Source organism: Arvicanthis niloticus, chromosome 2 (assembly GCF_011762505.2).
Source record: "Arvicanthis niloticus isolate mArvNil1 chromosome 2, mArvNil1.pat.X, whole genome shotgun sequence".
In the NCBI taxonomy this organism is placed as follows: Eukaryota; Metazoa; Chordata; class Mammalia; order Rodentia; family Muridae; genus Arvicanthis; species Arvicanthis niloticus.
In genome coordinates, this window is record NC_047659.1 from 103219746 (window position 1) to 103242052 (window position 22307).

At 43.5% G+C, this 22307-nt stretch overlaps 1 long non-coding RNA gene across 1 annotated transcript; it reads left to right on the forward strand.

Moving 5' to 3' along the window:
* The first annotated feature begins 626 nt into the window (after window positions 1-626).
* Window positions 627-22307, forward strand: LOC143441192 (uncharacterized). Its single transcript, XR_013108421.1, has 4 exons — window positions 627-857; window positions 16090-16158; window positions 20699-20807; window positions 20977-22307. It is a non-coding gene; the product is annotated as an uncharacterized LOC143441192 (long non-coding RNA).

Below are 22307 nucleotides of genomic sequence, written 5' to 3' on the forward strand. Positions count from 1 at the left end.
GTCTCAGGTCCACATGAAGGGAGGCTTGTTCCTAACAGCAGCTGCAGCTGAGGAGGAAGAGCTTAGGGAAGGTGACTAGCTCCATCTGAAGCTCAGAGCATCACCTGGATCCCACTCTTTCTCCATGACAGTTGCATTTCCAGGCCATCCATGCCTTCTCTGCCTGAGGTGCCTTCAAGTCCCTTGTTTTCTTGAAGCAGAAATGCAATGAGGTCGGCTGAGATTTCCAGCCTCTTCCTGAGTTTCTAATACATATCCTCAAAGAGCAATGCCCAATATTTAAAAACCCCTTCAGTTGGTCCTTTTTGAGGACTGGGTAATTCATGATATGTGGCTTACACGGAGATGGAACGTGGTAGTTTATGTGGTGCTCCACATGAAGAAGCTTCTAGGGATGGCTCTGACTCTGAATACAGCAGGGCCTTACAGAGAAGAGCTGCATGGTCTCTAAGTGCAGAGACAAGTCTATCAGGCATGTACCAGACAGCTTCCTATCCCCCTCTTCCTCCTGTATCCTCTATAGGCCTTTCAGATAGGCAGCTGGTGACCAGTTCCTGAGCCAATCAGAATCATCCAGGAGTTGGTTCCTTGGAAACAGAATCAGTTAAACTGTCAGAGCCCCCATCAGTCTGTCTTGTGAATCTGAACAAGATGGCTCTTCTGAGCCAGTCTGGACTCCAGATTGAGGTGTACTAGTGAGTTAGGGGAAAGTTGGTGGAAAGGTGGCAGTCAGGAAGTTGGCTAATGATCAGCAGGCTCAAGCCATCCAGGCACACCATGTGAGTGTGCCCAGCACCGTGGGGAATGAAACGGCTTCTAGTAGAGGGACTTTCCTGAATGGGAAGCCACTGTTCCTGGTAAGAGTGACACACCACACTAAGGCTGCAGCATGCCAGCTCCTCCTTGTTCTGGCCACGTCCCAGGGATGGATGTTTCTGAGCAGCCTGCCCTTTTTTAGACCAGTTGGAGGCAAGCTGTGATGGGGAGGAAGTGGGTATAGGAACTCAACACACATGAACGGGGAGGTACCAGGGTCTGATCAGTCAGAGAGCAGAGGACCCTGGTCCCTCAGAGAATGAAAACATGAACCATCAGGGGCTTACACTACAGCTCAGCATCTAGTCTCCAACAGAGTTTCCCCCAGGCTTTGAGGCCTTTGCATTGTGTCCTCAAAGGAAAGACAACTGGTGCTGAGCTCAAGTTCAATCTTAAAGGCACACACACCCATACAGATATAGTCAGACAGGCAGCTACCGAGACACAAGACTACAGACCCACTATACTCTTCCCTGTGCAACAGAAAACAGCATAAGCCAGGGCGAGCCTTCAGGAAGCATTTGTGAAGGAGTGCTCTGGGATCCACTTGGGCCTTCTCTGTGCCAGACTGAGCTCTTGGGAGCTGGGTAGTTAGAAGGAGACTATGAGAATCAGAATTGTTTAAAGAACAGTGTATATATGAGGCTAGGACAGATTCAAGAGCAGGAAGAGGGGGGTCCCATGTGGAAATGGGGTTCACAGTCCATCTGTGTCAGAGGGCTGTGGGCATTTGCATATAAGCCATAACCGCTGCCCAGGACAGAGAAGGGACTCCTACCCTGTTGCACATCTCACGTGTCAGTGTTCCCATCTGTGGTGTCTCTGTGTTGTCAGCACTTGGAGCCAACAAGATTCTTCCTTCCTCTGAGACAGTTGCCCTCAGCAGTTCTCTTTCAGGGACTGACATGTTCCCTGGGGACAATGATCAGGTCACCTGTCCTTCCCCTGCATTCCTCAGCCCAGCAGAGATGAGGACTGAGGTCCAGCTCCACAGATACTCAGGACTTTGGGCTCAAAAAGGAAAGACAGATATAGCTACCTCATCTATCTGGGTGGAAAGGATCTCAGACTGAGGAAAACTGCTGCCCCACAATCCGTTAATGTCCCAAAACTCAGCAGCCTCTTCAGATACCCAGGACAAACATGCTGAGAAAGAACTCAAGGAAACAATTCAATTCACAATCGCAACAAATCAAAATCAAAACCAACCAACCAACCAACCAAGAAACAAAAACCCACTTGGGATAAAAGTAAGTGTAGCTGAGGAAGTAAAAGACCCTATAAATACTCAAGAGAAAAACTGAAGGCACTAGGTGGTAGAAAGCTATCCCATGCCATGGGTTAGAAGAACGGATGCTGTGAAAATGGCTGCCTTGCCAAAAGCAATCTACAGACCCAATCCACTGTAAATCAAATCCCAACAGAACTAGAAAAGAAATAATCTGAAGTTATGTGACAGTGGCATGGCCTGCAGCAGGAGGCAAGGACATGAATGCCCCTCCCCTGTCTTCTGGTATCTTCCAGAGGTATCTACTGGTCCGTGGCCAACATTCATCTCTCTGTCTGAACCCAGGGGCTACACACCCTTGAGGTGACCAGCCAGAAGACAGTCATGCATTACCCTGATGGTAGGCTGTACTAAGCAACAGATGCAGAACAATCCTGAGGCATTGTTACTACTGTTTCAATCTTTAGCAAGAAGGGCCTTAATGCTAACTCCTTAGACTTAGGTGGTCCTGGGTTCTCTAATAAAGCCTCTTTGCCAGTCCAAAACCCCTCAAAAACAAACAAAAAACCCTACATGGAAGTACCAAAGACTCCAGATAAAGCAACCCTGAGGCAAAGAATAATGTTGTAACGTTACATCAATTAAGAGAAAGTGATTATCATATTTAAGTTTGAGATACTACAAGAATGTCCCTCAAGAAAAATTGTCACCTAATCTAAATTTATAATGTGTTTGTGGTTGTATGAGGGATAGTTATATCATGTTAGACATAATTATGATCTGGTTATTGTTTTCATTTGGAAAGAAGCCTGACATAGGGAGATATGCTTGTGGGCCAGGTTGGCAATGAATGGACTTGTGATGCCTCTTCTTGTCAACTTTACTACATCTGTGTTAATTAAAACCCAAACAGCTGGGTACACCTGTGAGGAAATTTGTTCTGAATTAAATCAATTGAGTGGGAAGACCCACTTTTATTTTATCTAGATCTTTAAGGAGGAACATTTAATCCAATTCTTTTGAGGTGGGAAGACCCACCTTTAATCTGGGCCACACCTTCTGGTGGCATCCTAAACAAAGGACATGGAAGAAGAGAGCTCGTTTGTTCTTTGCTTGCTTGCTTTCAGTCTCACCAGCAAGTCCGTTCCTTCACTGGTATTACAGCCTACTTCTTTCAGGATTCCAGTGTATACTGAAGACCACCTGGGACATCTAGCTTCGTAAACTGAACAATTACTGGGTCCTTGGGCCTTCTGTTGGTAGGTAGTCATTATTGGGCTAGCTAGACCACAGCCTATAAGCCATTCTAATAAATCCCCTAGATAGATGATAGATAGATAGATAGATAGATAGATAGATAGATAGATAGATAGAGACAGGTAGGTTGAAAAGTTCTTTTCCTCTAGAGAATCCTAATAGACCATGTGACCATCTGTGCCACTCCTGGTTATTCAGCCAAAGGACTCCTAGTCAGCACATGTCAGAGAAACTTGTGCATCAATGTTTACTGCAGCACTATTCACAACAGCTAAGCTATAAGCATAGGTGTCCACCAACAGACAGATAGTATGATGGCTATTCTTAGTTGTCAGCTTGACTGCATCTGACATGAACTACAATCCAGAAATAGAGGTTACACTTGTGTCATTTTTTTTTTTTTTGCTTGTTTTGAAGTTTTGAAGTGGGTGGATTCACTTCTAGTTTGGTCCTTTTTGGTAGGAAGATTCATCTTTAATCTGAATTTTGAGGGAGGGAGACACATCTTTAACCTAGGCCACACCTTCTTATGGGAGAGTATATAAAGACATAGAAGAAGGAAGCTTTTGCTCTTTGCCTTGATAGCAAGTCCATTTCTTCACTGGCGTTAAAGCCTACTTCCTTGGGATTCCAGCTTATACTGAAGACCAGCTGAGACGTCCAGTTTTGTGGACTGAGCAACCTCTGGATTCTTGGACTTTCTGTTCATAGCCTGCCATTGTTGGACTAGCTGGATCACAACATGTAAGCCATTCTAATAAATTCCGTGTGTGTGTGTATGTATGTATGGAGAGAGAGAGAGAGAGAGAGAGAGAGAGAGAGAGAGAGAGAGAGAGAGAGTCAGTTTCTCTAGAGAAGCCTGACTAATACAGATAGGCAAGTGTGGTATGAATACACAATAGAATACTTTCAGCCATAAAGAATGAACTCACGCCATCTGCTGGAAAATGGATGTAACTGGAGATACAGAAAGTCAGTGTGTGTTTTTCTCACCTATGGTTCCTAGATCTAGAACACATGATACATAATCATGTGTGTAACATGACATGAAAGTAGACTTAAAACTGTCTAGGAAAGAGTATGACCGATGCTCAGCTGCTTAGAGAACATGCTGCTCCTGCGGAGCCCCGCCCTGCGGAGGCCCGCCCTGCGGAGGCCCGCCCTGCGGAGGCCCGCCCTGCGGAGGCCCGCCCTGCGGAGGCCCGCCCTGCGGAGGCCCGCCCTGCGGAGGCCCGCCCTGCGGAGGCCCGCCCTGCGGAGGCCCGGGGTTCAGTCCTCAGCCCCCACATCAGGTGGCTCACAAGCATCTACAACTCTACTTCCAGGGGATCCAGTGCTCTCTGGCCTCCAAAGACATGCACCCATACATTTGGTGCACATTAACTTATGCAGGCACACAAATATACACATTAAATAGAAATACAATAAATATTTTAAGAAACAAAAACTGTTTAGGTGACTAAGGGAATTAATGGGAAGGGAAGGGGTGAGAAAAGGAGAATGGTAATGGGTTATGAGGGTAAAATACACTAAACATGCAACTTATACATGCAAAACTAAAACTAACCTGCCAAAGACTTGAGCCCTGCCTGCCTTTCTGTAGTTCTTCCTGCATAGAGGTAGGGAGGCCCAGCTCTCACCCCTAACCCCATACACACCCACCGGAGCACACCTGTTCTCATGTCTAGCTGGTGCACACACTGGTAACCCCGTGTGCCGCTGCCACTGGCCTTGAGGAGCTTGTGTCCCATACCTGACTTACATCCCACCCCGCGCTCCTCTTTATGTAAGGACATCCCAGGTTCTTAAGGAAAATTCCACCAGCACTCATTAACATGAGGAAACGTTCTGAGCACTTCCCCAGACTCCCGAAGACTAAGAATCCTAAAACTCTATGGAAGGTCTGCTACTGGGATTAGAAAACAATCAGTGTGAACTGAGCTGACACTCTAAGAAATCCATTTGAGCGTCAACACCGAATTGCCCGAAGAACTGAACCCTAAGCCCCAGGTCAACTATCTGACAAGTTAAGATAGCAGAAAATGGCTTCACTCAACAAATGGGAGACAAGATTCCATATCAAAAACAATGCCAGTGATCTCTCTCCAGTTGCTTAGATCCCATCACAAACATACAAACATAAATCAGTTTTAATAAAAAATTAGTACTCTCATAGTAATGGCCCCCTGCTGAGAAAAGCAACTTAGTTGATGTACAAGACAATAATTTCTTTTTTTTTCCAAGGGGAGGGAGGTTTATTCAGGAGATGGGGCAAAGGTGGGGGGAAGAAGATGGAAGCCAAGACAATGATTTCAAAAATAGCAACAATCAAAGAACTCAAAGAGGATGCTAGAATGAAGATGCAAAAATATGGTTGAATGGAAGAATGGAAAAATTCAAGATATAAAATCAATATTTAATAAAGAGAATCTCTCAAAAAATCCAAAATGTATGCTTGTCTCAGCAGCACATATACTAAAATTGGAACTATACAGAGAAGACTATATGAGGATGGTGTACTGGCTGGTGTTATGTCAACTTGACACAAGCTAGAGTCATCAGAGACAAAGGAGCCTCAGTTGAGAAAATGTCTTGATCTGACTATAAGGTATTTTATTAATTAGTGATCAGCTGGTGGGAGGGCCCAGCCCATTGTGCATGGTGCCATACCTGGGCTGGTGGTCTTGGGTTCTTTAAGAAAGCAGGCTGAGCAAGCCATGGAGAACAAGCCAGTAAGCAGCACCCCTCCATGGCCTCTGCAACAGCTCCTGCCTCCAGGTTCTTTCCCTGTTTGAGTTTCTGTTCTGTATTCTTTCAGTGGTAGACTATAGTGTGGAAGTGTAAGCCCAATTCATCCTTCCCTCCTCATTCTCTTTTTGGTCATGGTGTTTTGCCACAGCAATAGAAACCCTAACCAAGACAAATGACACACAAATTCATAAAGTGTTCTATAGGTGGAAGAAATAAGATAAAGCAAAAATTTGAAAAATCCAGAAATTCAGATACAATGTTCAGTGGAAATTCTCACCAGTAGATTGGATGGAAGAGGAGAGAGAATATCAGGTCTTGAAGACAGTTGGAAGAATTGGATCCCCCAGTCAAAATGGCAAATCCAAAAAAAAAAAAAAAAAAACCAAGAATAGAGTAAGCAGGAATTCTGGGACACCAACCATAAAAGACAAAAAAACTATGAATAATAGGTGTCAAAGGAAGGAAGACCCAGGTCAGAACAGAGAAAATACTTTCAATAAAAATTATAGAAGAAAACTTCTCTAAGGAAAGAGATGCCTATCAAGACCTAAGAGTACAGAACAAAGGATACTGAAAGCATCAAGAGAAAAAGATCAAATCACATATAAATGCAGGTCCATCAGAATCACAACAGATGTTTCAGTGGAGACCATGAATGTCAGAAGGAGTGAACCAATGTTCCATAAATTATAAAAGACTATAAAATGCTAGTCAGACTACTATACCCAGTAAAACTGCCAGTCATAACTGAAGGAAAAAAAAGAAAAATTTTCTCTGTTAAAAAAAATTAAGAAATTCTTAACAAGTAAGCCAGCTCTACAAAAGATACTGAAAAGAATACTTGGGTATGAAAAAAAAAAAAAAAGGTTAAACACACCCCAATATATATAAGTAGCAATTCCAGAGCACTGAATAAAAAGATGTCTAATGGTACCACAAAAACAGCAAAATGACAAAAATTAATACATAGTGTTTAATAACTTTTTGCATATGGGTATTTTGCCTATACTTACGTATCACATATATGCAGTACCTAGAAATGCTAGAAGACACCAGGTGCCCTAAACTGGTTATGCAGACAACTGTGAACCATAGTTTGGATGCTGGGACTCAAACATTCACCCTCTGGAAAAACAGTCAGTATTCTTAACCACTGAGCCCATCTGCCCAGCCTCAATAACTCTTAATATCGATGGTTTCAACCACCAATAAAGAGACACAGACTAACAGATTTGAAGTGGAAATTTCAGGTTGTGTCATGTGATGCAGACTCACGTGATGCTTTGCTGAGGCAAGATCCATGAGAGAACACATGATGTTTGGAAAGAGTATGAGTAGAACTCAACAGACAGTGCTGGGGCACTTGCATAGCTAGCTATGCAATGCTTTGTTGGTCTCACGTGTCTTCACTGATCTTCACTTTGTGGAGAGAGACACAGAAGAGAACTCCCGGCATTCCTGCTGGTCCTGCTCACTCCTGCCGAGTAGTGCCGTTTCCGGTGGAGACCTGGCGATTTCTGCTGGATCATGGTAGCCCTGCTGATGACAAATGGAGATTGGAATTGCCCCCAAGGAACTACTTCTAAACAGGTCCACATCCTTTGTCCTATTTACCATCTTTTTCTCTCCTACTTTTGGACAGTGGGCTAGAAGAAGGATTAAAGTGTTTGAGAACCCTTATTAAAGTAGGTTTTGAAAAATCTAAGCTTACACAGACTGTATCAGAAAACAGGATTTATCTTTTTGCTGCCTCCAAGAAACACATCTCAAGACCAACAATAAACACCACCTTAGGGTAAAAGGTTGGGAAAGTGGTTAAGAGAGTGGGGAAAGGTGTGCCAAGCAAATGGAGCCAGGAAAGAAGCAGGTGTAGCTATTGTAATATCTGACAAGATATTAGTATTTAATAATATATATTATTTAATAATATATTTATTATTTAATTATATATATAATTAAAAGTATTTGGAAAGAAATTTAAAAATTATACAATAAAAACTTTACTATACTGAAAAAAGAACTTAAAAGATACCATAAGATAGAAAGATCTACCACACTCATAGATCGGTAGGATTAATATCATGAAAATGACCATTCTTCCAAAAGCAATCTACAAATTGAATGCCATCTCCAGCAACATTCCAACTCAGTTTTTTCACAGAAGTTGAAAAAAAAAAACTTAAACTTCATGTGTCTTAGTTTGGGTTTCTCTCACTGTGAAAAGACACCATGACCATAGCAACTCTTATAAGGAAACATTTAATTGGGGCTGGACCATTATCATGATGGGAAGCACGGTGGCACATAGGTAGACATAGTGCTGGAGAAATTAGCTGAGAGTTCTACATCCAGACTTGCAGGCAGCAGAAAAAGAGAGAAACACTGGGCCTGGCTTAAGCATCTAAATCCTCAAAGCCCATCCCCAGTGACACACTTCCTCCAACAAGGCCACACCTCCTCCAACAAGGCCACACCTCCTAATAGTGCCACTCCCGTTGGCCTATAGAGACCATTTTCTTTCAAACCACCACAATATGGAAATACAAAAGACCCAGAATAGACAAAGCAATCCCAAACAACAAAACTGAGAAAAGCATCATCACCCTAGATTTCAAATTACACTGCTGTGATGGTTTGTATATGCTCAGCCCAGGGAGTGGCACTATTAGAAGGTGTGACCCTGTTGGAGGAGGTGAGTTACTGTGGCTGTGGGCTTTAAGATCCTCACCCTAGCTGCCTGGAAGCCAATATTCTGCTAGCAGCCTTCAGATGAAGATGGAGGACTCTCAGGTCTTCCTGCACCATGCCTGCTCAGACACTGCCATCCTCCCACTTTGATAATAATGGATTAGACCTCTGAACTTGTAAACCAGTCCCAATTAAACGATGTCCTTATAAGAGTTGCCTTGATCATGGTGCCTGTTCACAGCAGTAAAACCCTAACAAAGACAACAGCAGAACTATCATAATGAAAACACCATGGTAGTGACGTAAAAGCAGACACATTGATCAGTGTGTTAGAATGGAGGATCCACAGACAAACCCACACTCCTACAGCCACCTGAGTGTTGAGAGTAAGCTAACAGTACACTCTGAAGAAATGACAGCACCTTGAACAAATGATGCTAGTCGGCCTGAGCAGCTACACATAGAAGAATGAAACGATACTCTTCCCTGACCCTGCAGGAGATTCGACCTTAAATGTATTGACAGAAGACCTGATGCTCTGTCTCTGACAGAGTAGAAAGGAGAGACTATGCTTGAACGCATCAGCAAAAGAACAGACTTCCCGAAAAGGACCCCCAGTAGCCCAGACATTAAGACTAACAATTAGTAAATGGAACCTTATGAAACTAAAAAGCTTCTGCAGAGCAGAGAACATGAGGCAGCCTCAAAATGAGGGGAGTTTATTTTTCCAGCTGTAAATCTGACAGAGGATTAATTCAGCTCTCTAATTTGGAAGGCTTGTCTTTGCAGTGGATGGTTTTATTAACACAGAGACTGGCGAGTGGCCAAAGTGGAGAGGATATTGTACTGCAGAATGCTCAGCCCTCAAGGGAACACTGTCCCTCTCACGGCTCCAGGATCATTGTAGAAGAGGGTGGAAACAATGTAGCATCCAGAGGCCATGCAGAAGGACAAACAGCTGGAAGGTGGAAGCAGGGCAGCTTCACTATGAACTCAATAGTTAATGATTAATGATAGCACACAAGACCTGTGCAAGCCCAAGTCAGCCCAAATCCAGTGTGGAGTGGGGAGCTAGGCACACAGTCCCACCCCTAGCTAGCTGTGGATTGATTGACAATTAGCTGGTAAAGAAAGTCAGGTTTTTCTGGAGTGTAGCCCTGGGTAAGACACTGTCCAGTGGAAGACCACAGATCCAGGGATATTTGGAGCAGGATGAATTGATCTTGAAGGATTTGGAGGTGGGAGGGACATAAATTGGGGTAATTAAGGAAGAAGGTAAAGCTAGGAAGAGTTGGGGTGAATATAATCAAAACAGTGTACAAAAATCTCAAACTACTAAAAAGAGAAGGTGGAAGGTGTGTGTGTGTGTACGTGCATGTATGTGTGTGTACACATATGTGTGTGTATATGTGTATATGTATATGTTTATATATTCCACCACACCTACCCTTTTCTAGCCTTTAACATGTAAGTCTTTGCAAGAAAACACAGATTCAAACTAGGATAGCATAAAAATTAGAGCAAGTGCCAGCAAAATAACGAACAGCATGCTCACATGCTGGCTTAAAAAATTAAGTGCTGTCATTAGTCTCCAGGGTCTTTGTGTCTCTTCTTCACACCGAGGCAACTATTACCCGGAAGTTACTGCTGGCTAGTCATTTGCTTTTCTTTATAGTATTACTACACACTGAGATACACTGAGAGAATTCACTGGCCACTTCTGCATATCGTTGAACATTCCCTGTAGATGATTTAGCATGTCTTTGCTCAGTGAGACACACTGAAGTATCTCAAGACTCACTGGGCTGTGAAGTAAGCATTTGTTCATTTCACAGTGTGAGTGAAGGCTAGTGGGGATCGGTTGCCCATGTGCCCAGGATCCAGACTCCACTGGAATCTGTTCCACGGGCCTCTGATATCTCTGTATCCATGGATCCCAAACGTGATTTTTGAGTGGCAAAGGGAGATGTAAAGAGGTGTCAGATCTAGCATGCAATCATATTTAGCTGTTTCCTCCTCCTTCCTCCTCCCTCCTCTCCTCCTCTTCTAGCTCCTCTTCATCCTCTTCCTCTTCTTCCTCCTCCTCCTTTTTCTTCTTCTTCTTCTTGTTATGTCCACAAATCACATGGGCCAAAGAAAGTCATATAGCTAAGGACAAATTATATGTAAGTTTATTCACTTCCATCAACATAAGTTTTTTTTAATTATGTTTATGTGTATTGTTGTTTTGTCTTGAATGTGTCTGTGCACCCTATGACTGCAGTGTCTGTGGAGGCCAGAAGGAGTTAGACCCCTGGAACTGGAGTTACAAATGGTTTTGAGCCACTGTGTGGGTGCTAGGAATCTAATTCTGGTCCTCTAACAGAGCAGCCAGTGCTCTTAACCACTGAGCCATCTCTCCAGACCCAACGTATGGTATAATACTGATATCACTACACAATATAATTTTCCTTTCTCTAAACAAACACATGGTTTTAGGTTTTGCTAATTAAGAAAGTATTGTTTTGACATAATTGTGTGACTATGCCCTTTAGCATGTACACAAGAATTGCCATAGACTGTATAACTACCTAGTATAATTACCCAAACTTTGGAAATAGGTGATTTGTGTGACATCTATGTATTCCAAGAGTACTTTTAATTAAGTACACTTAAAGGGTATTTCACTGTTATATAATGAGACATTAATCTATTATTTTCAGTTGATTGAGCCAACGTTGGAATAGCTCTCTGATGCCAATGGCCAACTTATATAAAATTAGTTAGGTGTGTTTATTTTTTAAAAGCTACTTGACTAAAGCCTAGTAGACATGAAAATCCCAAAATAAAGGAGATGACATCGAGTGTTGTTGCCCAATGGAGAAAGTAGTCAATTTTGTATTAAATTTAGTAATTAAAAGTTATCAGCACCTTTGTACAGATTATATAAACATGTGCACACAAGTGAGCACGTATGCATGTGTGTGCATGTATGTATGCATGTGTGCCCATGTGTTTTCTGTGGAGATTCAAAGTTAAGGTCAGGTTTTGTTTCCTCTTGAAAAAAAAATTTTTTTTTTTTAGATAAGGTCTCTCATTGAACCTGCTCATCAGTTTGGTTCTCTGGCTCATCGTGTTTCTAGAGGTGTCCTCCTGTCTTTACTGACCCCCAACAACTACTCAGGCTGAGGTTACAGCCTTACAAACTGGTTCTCATGTCGTCATTTAGATAATTTGCCTCCTTGGTTGATACATAAAATCTCTGGCTTGTGAGTTAACTCAGTAATGTGCCCACTGCACAAGCATGAAGACCAGGTTTCAGATGAAATGCCAGACACAATGCTGCATGCCAAGCACGAAATCCAGAGATGGCAGTTGGCTTAGGGTTTCTATTGCTATGATGAGGCACCAAGGCCACAGCATCTCTTAAAAAGGGAAAGGTTTCACTGGGACTTCCTTACAGTTTCAGAGGTTTGATCCATTATCATGTCAGGAGGCATGGTAGCACTCAGGCAGACTCGGTGCTGGAGGAGGAGCTGAGAGTTTTACATCTTGATCCACAGGCAGCAGAAGGAGACTTCGAGCCACACTGGGTGTAGCTTGAGTATATAAGACCTCAAAGCCCACCCCCACAGTGACACACTTCCTCCATCAAGGCCACATCTACTCTAGCAAGGCCACACCTCCTAATCTCCTAATAGTGCCACTCCCTATGGGCCCATGGGGCCATTTTATTCAAACCACCAGAGCAAGCAGTACATGCCTGTAACCTCAGCCTTAGCAGTTGTTGGGGGCCAGTAAAGACAGAGGGATACCTTTAGATAGCATTGGCCACTGAACCAAATGATAAATCCCATGTCCAATGAGAGACCTTATCTAAAAAAAATTTATTAAAGAGAAATAAAACCTGACCTTGACCTTGAATCTCCACAGAAAACACATGTGCACACATGCATACATACATGCACACATATGCATACATGCACACACATATGCATATGTGCTCACTTGTGCACACACATACACACACACTGTAAATACAGATTCCCAGAATGTGCACATTATTGTGAAGTCATCAATTTTAGACTATTTTCATTACTCCAAATTAAAGTCTGTAAGGTTTTTGGTAAAAATGGGATTCAAGAGAGAGACTGAGTGGACTGTCTTTCAGGGGAAAAAAGAGACTATTTGAACATCCTTTAGGTGTAATATACACCTTTTGGTTTTTGTTTTGTTTTGTTTGTTTGTTTTTAGACAGGGTTTCTCTGTGTAGCCCTGGCTGTCCTGGAACTCACTCTGTAGACCAGGCTGGCCTCAAACTCAGAAATCTGCCTCCCTCTGCCTCCCAAGTGCTGGGATTAAAGGCGTGCACCACCACCACCTGGCGTAATATACATCTTCAATCCCAGCACTTGAGAAACAGAGGCAGGTAGATTTCTGGGAGTTCAAGGCTGTCATAGTCTATATAGTATGTTCCAGGCCAGCTGGGGTCACATGGTGAGACCCTGTAAAGAAGTATGAGAACTGAATCAATGTGGTCTGAAGTAGAGGTTCCAGCCCTGATGAGGTAAACATTTCCTGTTCTTTTAGGGTCCCTTGTGAAGGAGGGGAACGGTGGTACAATGGGAATTAAAGCTGAGATCAGCCAGAATCACCTAACTAGACCGAGGGATACTGTGGTTTCTTATATTTATGGCTAAGGTAGGTGTTTGGAAAGTGACAAGGACATTCCTAGGTAAGGGACATCTGGAAGAGCAATGGCCTAGCTAGTACACAATGTGACAGTGGCAACTTGTCCTGCCTGTAACTTGTTTATTAAGGGCTTTGCTGGGAAGGCTTGCTCCTTTGAGGATTAGGAATAAGGAGGTAGCATGTATATGTGGCATGACACTGCCTCTCTCTTAACCACTACTCTTTGTTCATTATGACCCTCTGAGGGTTAGGCAACCGATCTATTTTGTTCTATCGGTTTGCCGGTTTTAACATCACCCACAGATGGAGTTACATAGGCTTCTGTGACTGGGAATTCACCTCAAAGGTTTTCTTACTTTGTCCTTGTTGAATCATGTATCGGACACCATTCCTTTATCCATATAAAACGTTCCACTGTCTGCATGTCAGAGAATGTAGCCATTGACCAGCTGGTAGGCATGTTTTGCCATGAATGAATCTGCTCCGAGCATTGGTGTGAAGGTTCCTGCTGGTATGTGTTTGCATTTCTCTTGTGCATCTCTGGGACTATAATTTTGGGGTCAAAGTGTAATTCTGCGTTTACTCTTTTGGAGAACTGCCCAAGTTTTATAAAGTACCTGCTCCTTACCATGACCCCAGCACTTGGGAGGCAGAATGAGGAAGACCATGAGTTCAGAGCCATTCTGAGAGCTAAAACACACCAGTTAACATTACCATTAACAATATATGAGTTCCACTGATTGTTACCCACCCTAAAGGGCACACAGCGGTATCTCGTTATGCTTTTCCTTGCGTATCATATTGTTAAGCTTGGCCTGAGGCTCTTTTCCATTTCTGCACACCACAACAGCTAGATCTCACTGCTGAGGATCTCGGCAGACATGTCAAGAATGCAGAGCTAAAGTTTTCACTATCTCTTATTTATGTGTCTGTATGTGTAGATGCAATCAATATACATCAGTATATGTGGAGTCATACCAACATATCATGCACATACATCACCAAGGAGACACATGGATCAAAGACATAAAAAGATTTGACTCCACATCCAAACTGAAATGGTGAAAATAAATAGGGACCGACAAGATGGCCCAGTGGGTAAAGCACCTGTCGTACAAGCCTGACAGCCTGGGTTTCACCTCCCATAAAGGTGGGAGCAGAGAACCGACTCCACAAAATTGTCCTTTGACTTTTGTGCTCAGGCACACATACATCATACACAATAAGAATTTTTTATGATAAAAATAGAAGCTACAAAAGGATGTGCAAACCCAAACGTCCCACAGGAAACAAGCATCTCTGCACGCACGGATGCATTTCCATCCCATACCTCTTTTCCTGTCGCATCAGGACCAGCACAATGGCAAACCCCTAAGGAACTGCTAGGCAGATGGGTTTGCTCTCCAGAATGCTTCGGACAAGATACAGAGCCCCAAACGAGAGCTGGCTCCAGAGAATCACTTCTTCTGGCTGGCGTTTGACATCTGGCTAAAGGATGGCCATTTGGACCTCTGTGTAGAGCAAGAAAAGCAGAAACTTTCTGTATAAGGCATATTCCCTTCATTCCGAGAAATAGGACTGATGATAGGCAGGTCTGTGACGTGGGGACAAGAAGCTGTTCAGATGAAGCTGCGATGACAGAGTCAAGTCAATGAAGTAAAGTATCTGGGGACTGAGCAATTTGAAAACCAGCTGTGCCCTCTAACCTGGGTAACACCAGTGACTTTTCAAGCAGTCCATTTGATATGCTTTTTCCTGTTGCTATTACTGGGTGTACCTTACACTGTTTACCCTTACACTGCACCACCTCGAGCACACCTGGGCTTGTGCTGCATTCAAGTCCAACTCATAGCCCATCTGTGAACCAGAAGATTCAGGTTTTCAGGCCAATGTTGGAATCCAACAAGGTGCTGGAAGCCATGTCCTCTCTGCACCCACCCCTGTCCTTTCCACCTCCCTCACACAGTCTCTCATCTGAGAGGTGCTTGTAAGGCCCAATTTTGAAGTGGATACTCACCATGGGCTTTCATGGCAATCATCCTGTGAAAATTCAAGCAGTTTATTTTTAAAAAACTATAATATTCATCTAACAGAAGAAAAACATAACCACTTCCTTCCATCAAAGGTAAACTTGAGCCGGGCAGTGGTGGCGCACACCTTTAGTCCAGCACTTGGGAGGCAGAGGCAGGCAGATTTCTGAGTTCGAAGCCAGCCTGGTCTACAGAGTGAGTTCCAGGACAGCCAGGGCTGCACAGAGAAGCCCTGGCTCAAAAACAACAAACAAATAAACAAAAAAGGAAGCAAAGGTAGACTTGACAGTAAGCAAAATAAAACAATCCTTAGAATTAAAAACCCTTTTCTCTTCTTTTTAAATTGCATGTTTATTTCCCCCAACCACAGCAGCGGCATGGTTGGCTCATCCTATCCACCCACACTGGTTTCTAGGAGATGGAGAAGACAATGCCTCTTAGCAAAGCTAACAGTAGCTTCCAAACATTGAGTTCCAATGAGCCCCCACATAGAGCAAATCAACGGCGTCCTGGCCCCTGTGCTTCAGCACAGTCAGTTTGGCCATCAGTGCTTCTGCATCTTTTTAACTGGCAGTCTAGGGTCAGGGGAGTATGAGGAAGGGATGCTGAAACTGTCTCTGACAAGTTCACCCTTTCAACATTAAACAGAAGCCAAGAGAGAAGGCGTTCCAGCATCTGCTGCATCTCTTTCTACACAGTGTAAGCAGAGACTGTCAGGTAAGTGACAATTCTCAACTTTTACGTATTCGAAATAAGAAACATACCCACAGGACCTCACTTCTGTTAACTTTTTAAAAATTAGATTTATTTCATGTGTGTTTTAACTGCATGTAGGTATATCCACAACATGTGTGCTTGGTGCCTGTGGAGGTCAGAAGAGGGCATTCTATCCCTGGAACAGGAATAATGGATGGCATTGAGCCAACATGTGGGTACTAGGAATCGAATCAGGGTTCTCTGTAAGAGCAGCAAGTGCTGTTAACCACTGATCCACTCTGGTTGCCCGCTTGTATTAATGTCTAAAAGCTAATAGCAGTTTTTGCAGGGCTGGGCATGGTGGTGCACTTCTTTAATCCTTGCCCTGGAAAGCAGAGGCAGGCAGATCTCTGTGAGTTTGAGGCCAGCCTGATCTATATAGAATTCCAGGATAGTCAGAGCTACATAGTGAGATACTGTCTTAAAAAAAAAAAAAAGTTTTGTGTGAAGCTGGAGAGACAGCTCAGTGGTTAAAAGCACAGACTGAAGCCATAGTTTCAATTTTCAGTATCCAATGTTCATGGATTAAGTTCTGAAAAATGTTTGGATTGTGAGGCTGGAGTCTCTCTGGATTCCACCACAGCAATGTCCTTGGGTTGGATGCTGCAGGGTGAGGTACTGTCCAGTCTTTGAAGTAAGATTTGTCTTTCTCTTGCTCTAGAGCTTACTAATTCTCTCCCTTTCTGTGCCTTGGCAACAAAGAACACATCTCATTATCCAGATTTTCATAGACTGTTAGAACCCTGACAGCTACAGTTCCCAAAGCTTGCGATGCATTCTCGACTCAAAAGCGGTACCTGCCCGTGTCTGGCTGACTCCACACAAGTAGCACTGTTTTAATTTCTTCTCTTCAGTGATTGTATGTTGGAGGGGAGCTAGGTAGACAGTGTCTTGGGAACTCATTTCCATCACCATAGGCTACATGGACTGGTTCTAAAAGTCTTTATCTCCTCAAATCAAACATGTCAGACTGACAGCATTTGCCCACTCCCTGCTGTTTTCATCTTGTTTAGTGTTGCCAGGGTGAACTAATAGGAGGCCACTTTAACTTTACTTCCTGCTTCCTTGGCCTCCAGACTATCAGAGCATTCACGCAGGACTTACCTTGTGTTTCCTTGGAATGTGGCAAAGAACAGCGATGCCACCTATTACATAAAGCCAGCATGCTGTCCCTGAAGGCTGGGCCACACAAGCCTCTATGGCATTTGCCCACATGCAGTGATGTGCTCATTGGCTTGAAAGGCTCAAAGTCCACATGGGCTTTCTTTTTGTTTTGTCCTTTGCTACAGTTGTTCCACGGTAAACAACAGGCCATTTGGAGGTGTTTTATGGGAAGTAAATGTCTGCCATACAGATGTGTCAGCTCCCACAGAAAGATGGTTTCTCATGACTTCATGTAAGATACAGTCTGAAACTCTTCTGTGAACATCATTGCCTCTCACAAAACTGAATTTAGGGAAGGAGTGATCAATGACCAACAATGGCCCAAGCTACCACCCACCGGTGGCATCTAAGCTCTATACAAGCTTCCTGCTCTCCCAAAGCTGGTCAACCATTACCTTCTCTGAAAGGCAGCATTGCTGGTCCCCTATGGGACTAAGGAAGCTCTGACATGGGACCCTTGTTCCCTCTCTGCTGAAGCTAACCCAGTTATGCAGCTGGTCTGAGACTAGAGGCATGTGCCACCACATTCAGTTTTGGTGGTGCTGGGGTCAAACCCAGGACCTCATATATGCTAAGTAACACTTTACCAACAGAGGTACAAACCCAGTCTCCTGCACCATTTTTGTTGGGAGCCGACTTTAGTAGAAAGCGGCTAGATCAACTTTGCAGCCATCTGGAACCATATACCCTGATGAAAGACTTGGTTGTCAAAAGCCTATAACAGCTGAAGCACACTCTGATAAATATATTGTTTATCCCACATAGCTTGTTTTGCTGTTTAGTGACCTCAGCTGTATGGTGCACGTGGTAGAATGTTTTCACCTGTGTTCTCCTACTTGTGTATATAAATACCTCAGAATTCCCTTCAATAAGGGAGACTTGAGAAAATAGAAGAGACTGAATCACACCCTGTCTTGTCTCCATTCTTCGAGTCTCTTGCCCCAAGAGCCCCACGTTGGGCGCCAAACTGTTGCTGCCCGTACTGCCCGTTCCAGTCCGAGGGTCAGGGTCTAGCGAGAGAGAGAGTGGGGATAAAGGGGAAGAGACACGAAGAATGGAGACAAGACAGAGATTCTGATCAAGTCTCGTTTATTGAAGGGAATTCTGAGCTATTTATAGGCTTTTGCCACGTGCCTTGTAGGCGCGTGGATACCACGTGCCTTGCAGGTGTTGATATGACGTAAGCCTTACAGGCGTCTATAGCGTGGACAGCACGTGCACCACAATGCCTTGCAGGCGTGGATAGCACATGCGCCTTATAAGCATGTATGGTGTAGATAGCACGTGGACAGCACGTGAACTGCATGCCTTGCAGGCGTGGCCACCAAGTGCACCTTGTAGCTGGGGGCAGTAAACAGCAACACAAAATATGTGGGATATCAGAGTGTGCTTCAGCTGTTGTAGGCTATTGAAAACCAAATCTTTCGTCAGGGTATATGGTTCTAGATGGCTGCAAAGTTGATCTAGCCACTTTCTGCTAAAGTCGGCTCCCAACACATTTTGATGACTGTACTTTGCATAAGTAATGGGATAGTAAATGTCTAGACACTTTATGCCACCAGGTGAAACATCCAATGTCAGGAATCAGTTATATGTAGTTGAGTTGTTGTCAAAGGGGGCTTCCTAGAGCCTCCTAAACAACTCAGTCTACTGTCAAAGCTATTGACTAAGCTATTGACTACTCCTCACAAACTTACAGTGAGACATATTGCTGAAGACAACATATATCAAACACAAAAACATCAAGCTGGTACCCACGTAGAGGCTTCACCTTCTACTGACTAGTGTTCATGGTACTGGCAGATACTTTGCACATTGTCAGAGGAGGGTGATAACCATCAACCTAACTACAAACCTACCTAAAAGATAGTCTTAGTGTAACAGTGGCACACATATTGTGAGACTAACCAACCATTCTCTGATTGAATTTAAAACCTAATCAAAGAGATGGGGCCCATGTTTGACACTACTTAAGTGGCCAAGAACCTGAGACAGGATAGATCATGGTTCTAGTATTTGGAAAACCAAATACTACTGTTCTGTTAAAGAAACATAGCAGTCAAAATGACTCCTGATAACGTACTGTTACAACCATAGATCAGTCACCTCACTCAGCCACCTTCATAGAAGCGGCTTCTTATAGTAGATGAGAACTAACATGGAGACACAAAACTGGACAGCGTGCAGGGAGTGAGAGGTACTTTGGAGTAGCCAAGCCTAAGTAGGATGTCTTCTTCATCAAACCCCTTCCTTAAAGGCTCAGGGATCTATGTGGAAGAGAAGGCAGACAGATAGGAGCCAGAAAGAATAGAGGACACCAAGAATCAGTGTCTTCTAGACACAACAGGACTACATACACAGGAACTCAGAGACTCTGACAGTACACACAGAGCCTGCACAGGTTCAAGCCAGACAGGGCACCAGTACTGAGCGGTAGAAGCGAGCACAGGTTCCCACCACTAACCAAGAAACTGTCTGCAATTGATACCTACTAGCAAAGGAAAAATTAGTTTTCTCCAATGGAGCATCACTGAGTATATTAAGTGCACCCTAGGTGGACCGCATGCCAAGAGTAGTTGGCCAACACAAGACAAACTCAGTGATGTTTTTGTAGACTCTTTTTCTTTTATCTCATCTTGCTCTGTTTGGGTTTTGGGGGTGTTGTTTGTTTTATTGGTGTTTACCTTCATTTTTGGTTTGTTGTTGTTTCTTGGGCTTTTTTGTTTTGTTTTTTAAAGAGAAAGAAAGGGTGTGGAGGTAAGGAGGTGGGACAGTGGGGAGGATCTAGGAGGAGTTGGGGGAGCGAAACTTAGAATGTGAAAAATATGAAGAAATGCACTCTTAGAAAATGCAGACAAAGAACATGCAAAGAAAATGCAAAACAGCAACAACAAAAAGACCTAGCCATTAGAGCAGTGTAGGAAAGTCAGCCCTGTTCATGACAGCACTGGGGGGAGTCAGCCCTGCTTAGGCTTTTGACCCATGAACAAAGGCTGTCTTTTCACTTACATGAAATTTCTTCATTTGAATGCTGCTTTGTATTGTTGCAGAATATAAAATTTATACCTTTAAAAAATGTATTTCTACATATTTTCTCTGATTGCCATTTTAAAAAGAGAACCATTTTCTTAAATTGCTTTTGTTGATAGTATAGAGAAATAGTTAATTTTACATATTGAATTTACCTTCTACAGTGTTGATTTAAGCCATCATTTTTAGTGACATTTTCATAATTTTCTAGACAGAAGATGAAGTGCCCTATCAATAAAGGTAGTCTTATTTCTTCTTTTGCAACCTGAATTCTTTTGTTTCTTTTTCTTGCTAAATCCCTTCCTAGAACATCCAACTCAATGTTGAATAGAAGCATCTAAAGAAGATCTCGTCTTCCTATTCATCCTGGGTGATGTTAGCTGTGGGCTTTCGTGGAAGTTCTCTATCAGCAGGAGGTATGTTCCCTTCTCGGTCCTCCCCTGACAACTGTTTTCCTTATGAAGAGGGACTGGATTTATGTATCCCATACTTTTTCTGTGTCTATTGGGGTGACATGTGCTTTTTAACCGTTTATCCCACTAAGATGCCGTATTAATTTTCTGAATCTTTTTTGTTTTGAAACAGCCTCTCCACAGAGTCAAGCTCTTCACATCTTGGTGCGTTAGGTTCCTAGGATAAACCTCAATTGTTAAGAAGATCTTAATCTCTGCTGCTGCCAGATCCCACTGCTATCTCTTTGTTAGAGTTTTGCACCTGTATTAGTAAAACGTGTCTGTGGTTTGCTGTTTACTGTCTCTACCTTTGACGCCAGACAGAGCTGCTTCCTGGGTTTGAAGGCTCATTCTGTTCTCTGTGCAAGGCCCCAATCTTCAGAGTCAGTGCTCCCCCAGGAAGCCCCTTTCTTTTTTCTTTCTCTTATTTTATGTTTGTTTTTATTGGATATTTTATTTATTTACATTTCAGATGTTATCCTCTTTCCCTGCCCCCCCACACACACACCTTATCCTATCTCCCCTCCTCCTGCTTCTATGAGGATGTGCCCCCACCCACTCACTCTCACCTCCCTGCCCTCGAATTCCCCCACACTGGGGGATCCAGCCTTCATGGGACCAAGGACCTCCTCTCCCACCTATGTCTGACAAGGCCATCCTCCCTTACGTATACAGCGGGAGCCATGGATTCCTCCCTGTGTGCTCCTAGGCTGGTGATTTAGACCCTTGGATCTCTGGTTGGTTGGTATTGTTGCTCTCCCCATGGGTCTGCAAACTCCTTCATCTCCTTCAGCCTTCTCTCTAACTCCTCCATTAGGAACCCCATGATCAGTTCAATGGTTAGCTGTGAGCATCTGCCTCTGTACATAGAGCCTCTAAGGAGACAGCTATATCAGGCTCCTGTCAGCATCCACTTCCTGGCATCCACAAACACGTCTGCCTTTGGCAACTGCACATGGGATGGATACCCAGGTGAGGCAGTCTCTGGACTCACTGAGAAGTGGATATTAGCCCAAAAGCTCTCAGTACCCAGGTGTTGGGGGCCAACTTTTAGCAGAAAGTGGCTATCAGCTTTGCAGCCATCTTGAGCCATATACCCTGACATGAGACTTGGATTACAATAGCCTACAACAGCTGAGCACACTCTGATAACATCTTGTTTTAGATACCCAGGACTTTCCTTGGGTGTGTGAGATTAAAGGTGTGTGAGATTAAAGGTGTGTGACTTAAAAGTGTGACCTAGAGATCAGATTTAGAGACAAGACCTAAGGGCATGATTAAAGGTGTGACCAAAAGGCATGGCTTAGAAGTGAGACATATAAAAGGCGAGAGGCAGACAGAAGAGAGAAAGAGAATCAGACACTTAGAGAAAGCATACTCTTTAGCGAGACTCTTTAGAGAGTACAGCTAGACTTGGAACTTGGACTAGGAAGAGAGACTGAAGAATAAACGGGATTGAACCAC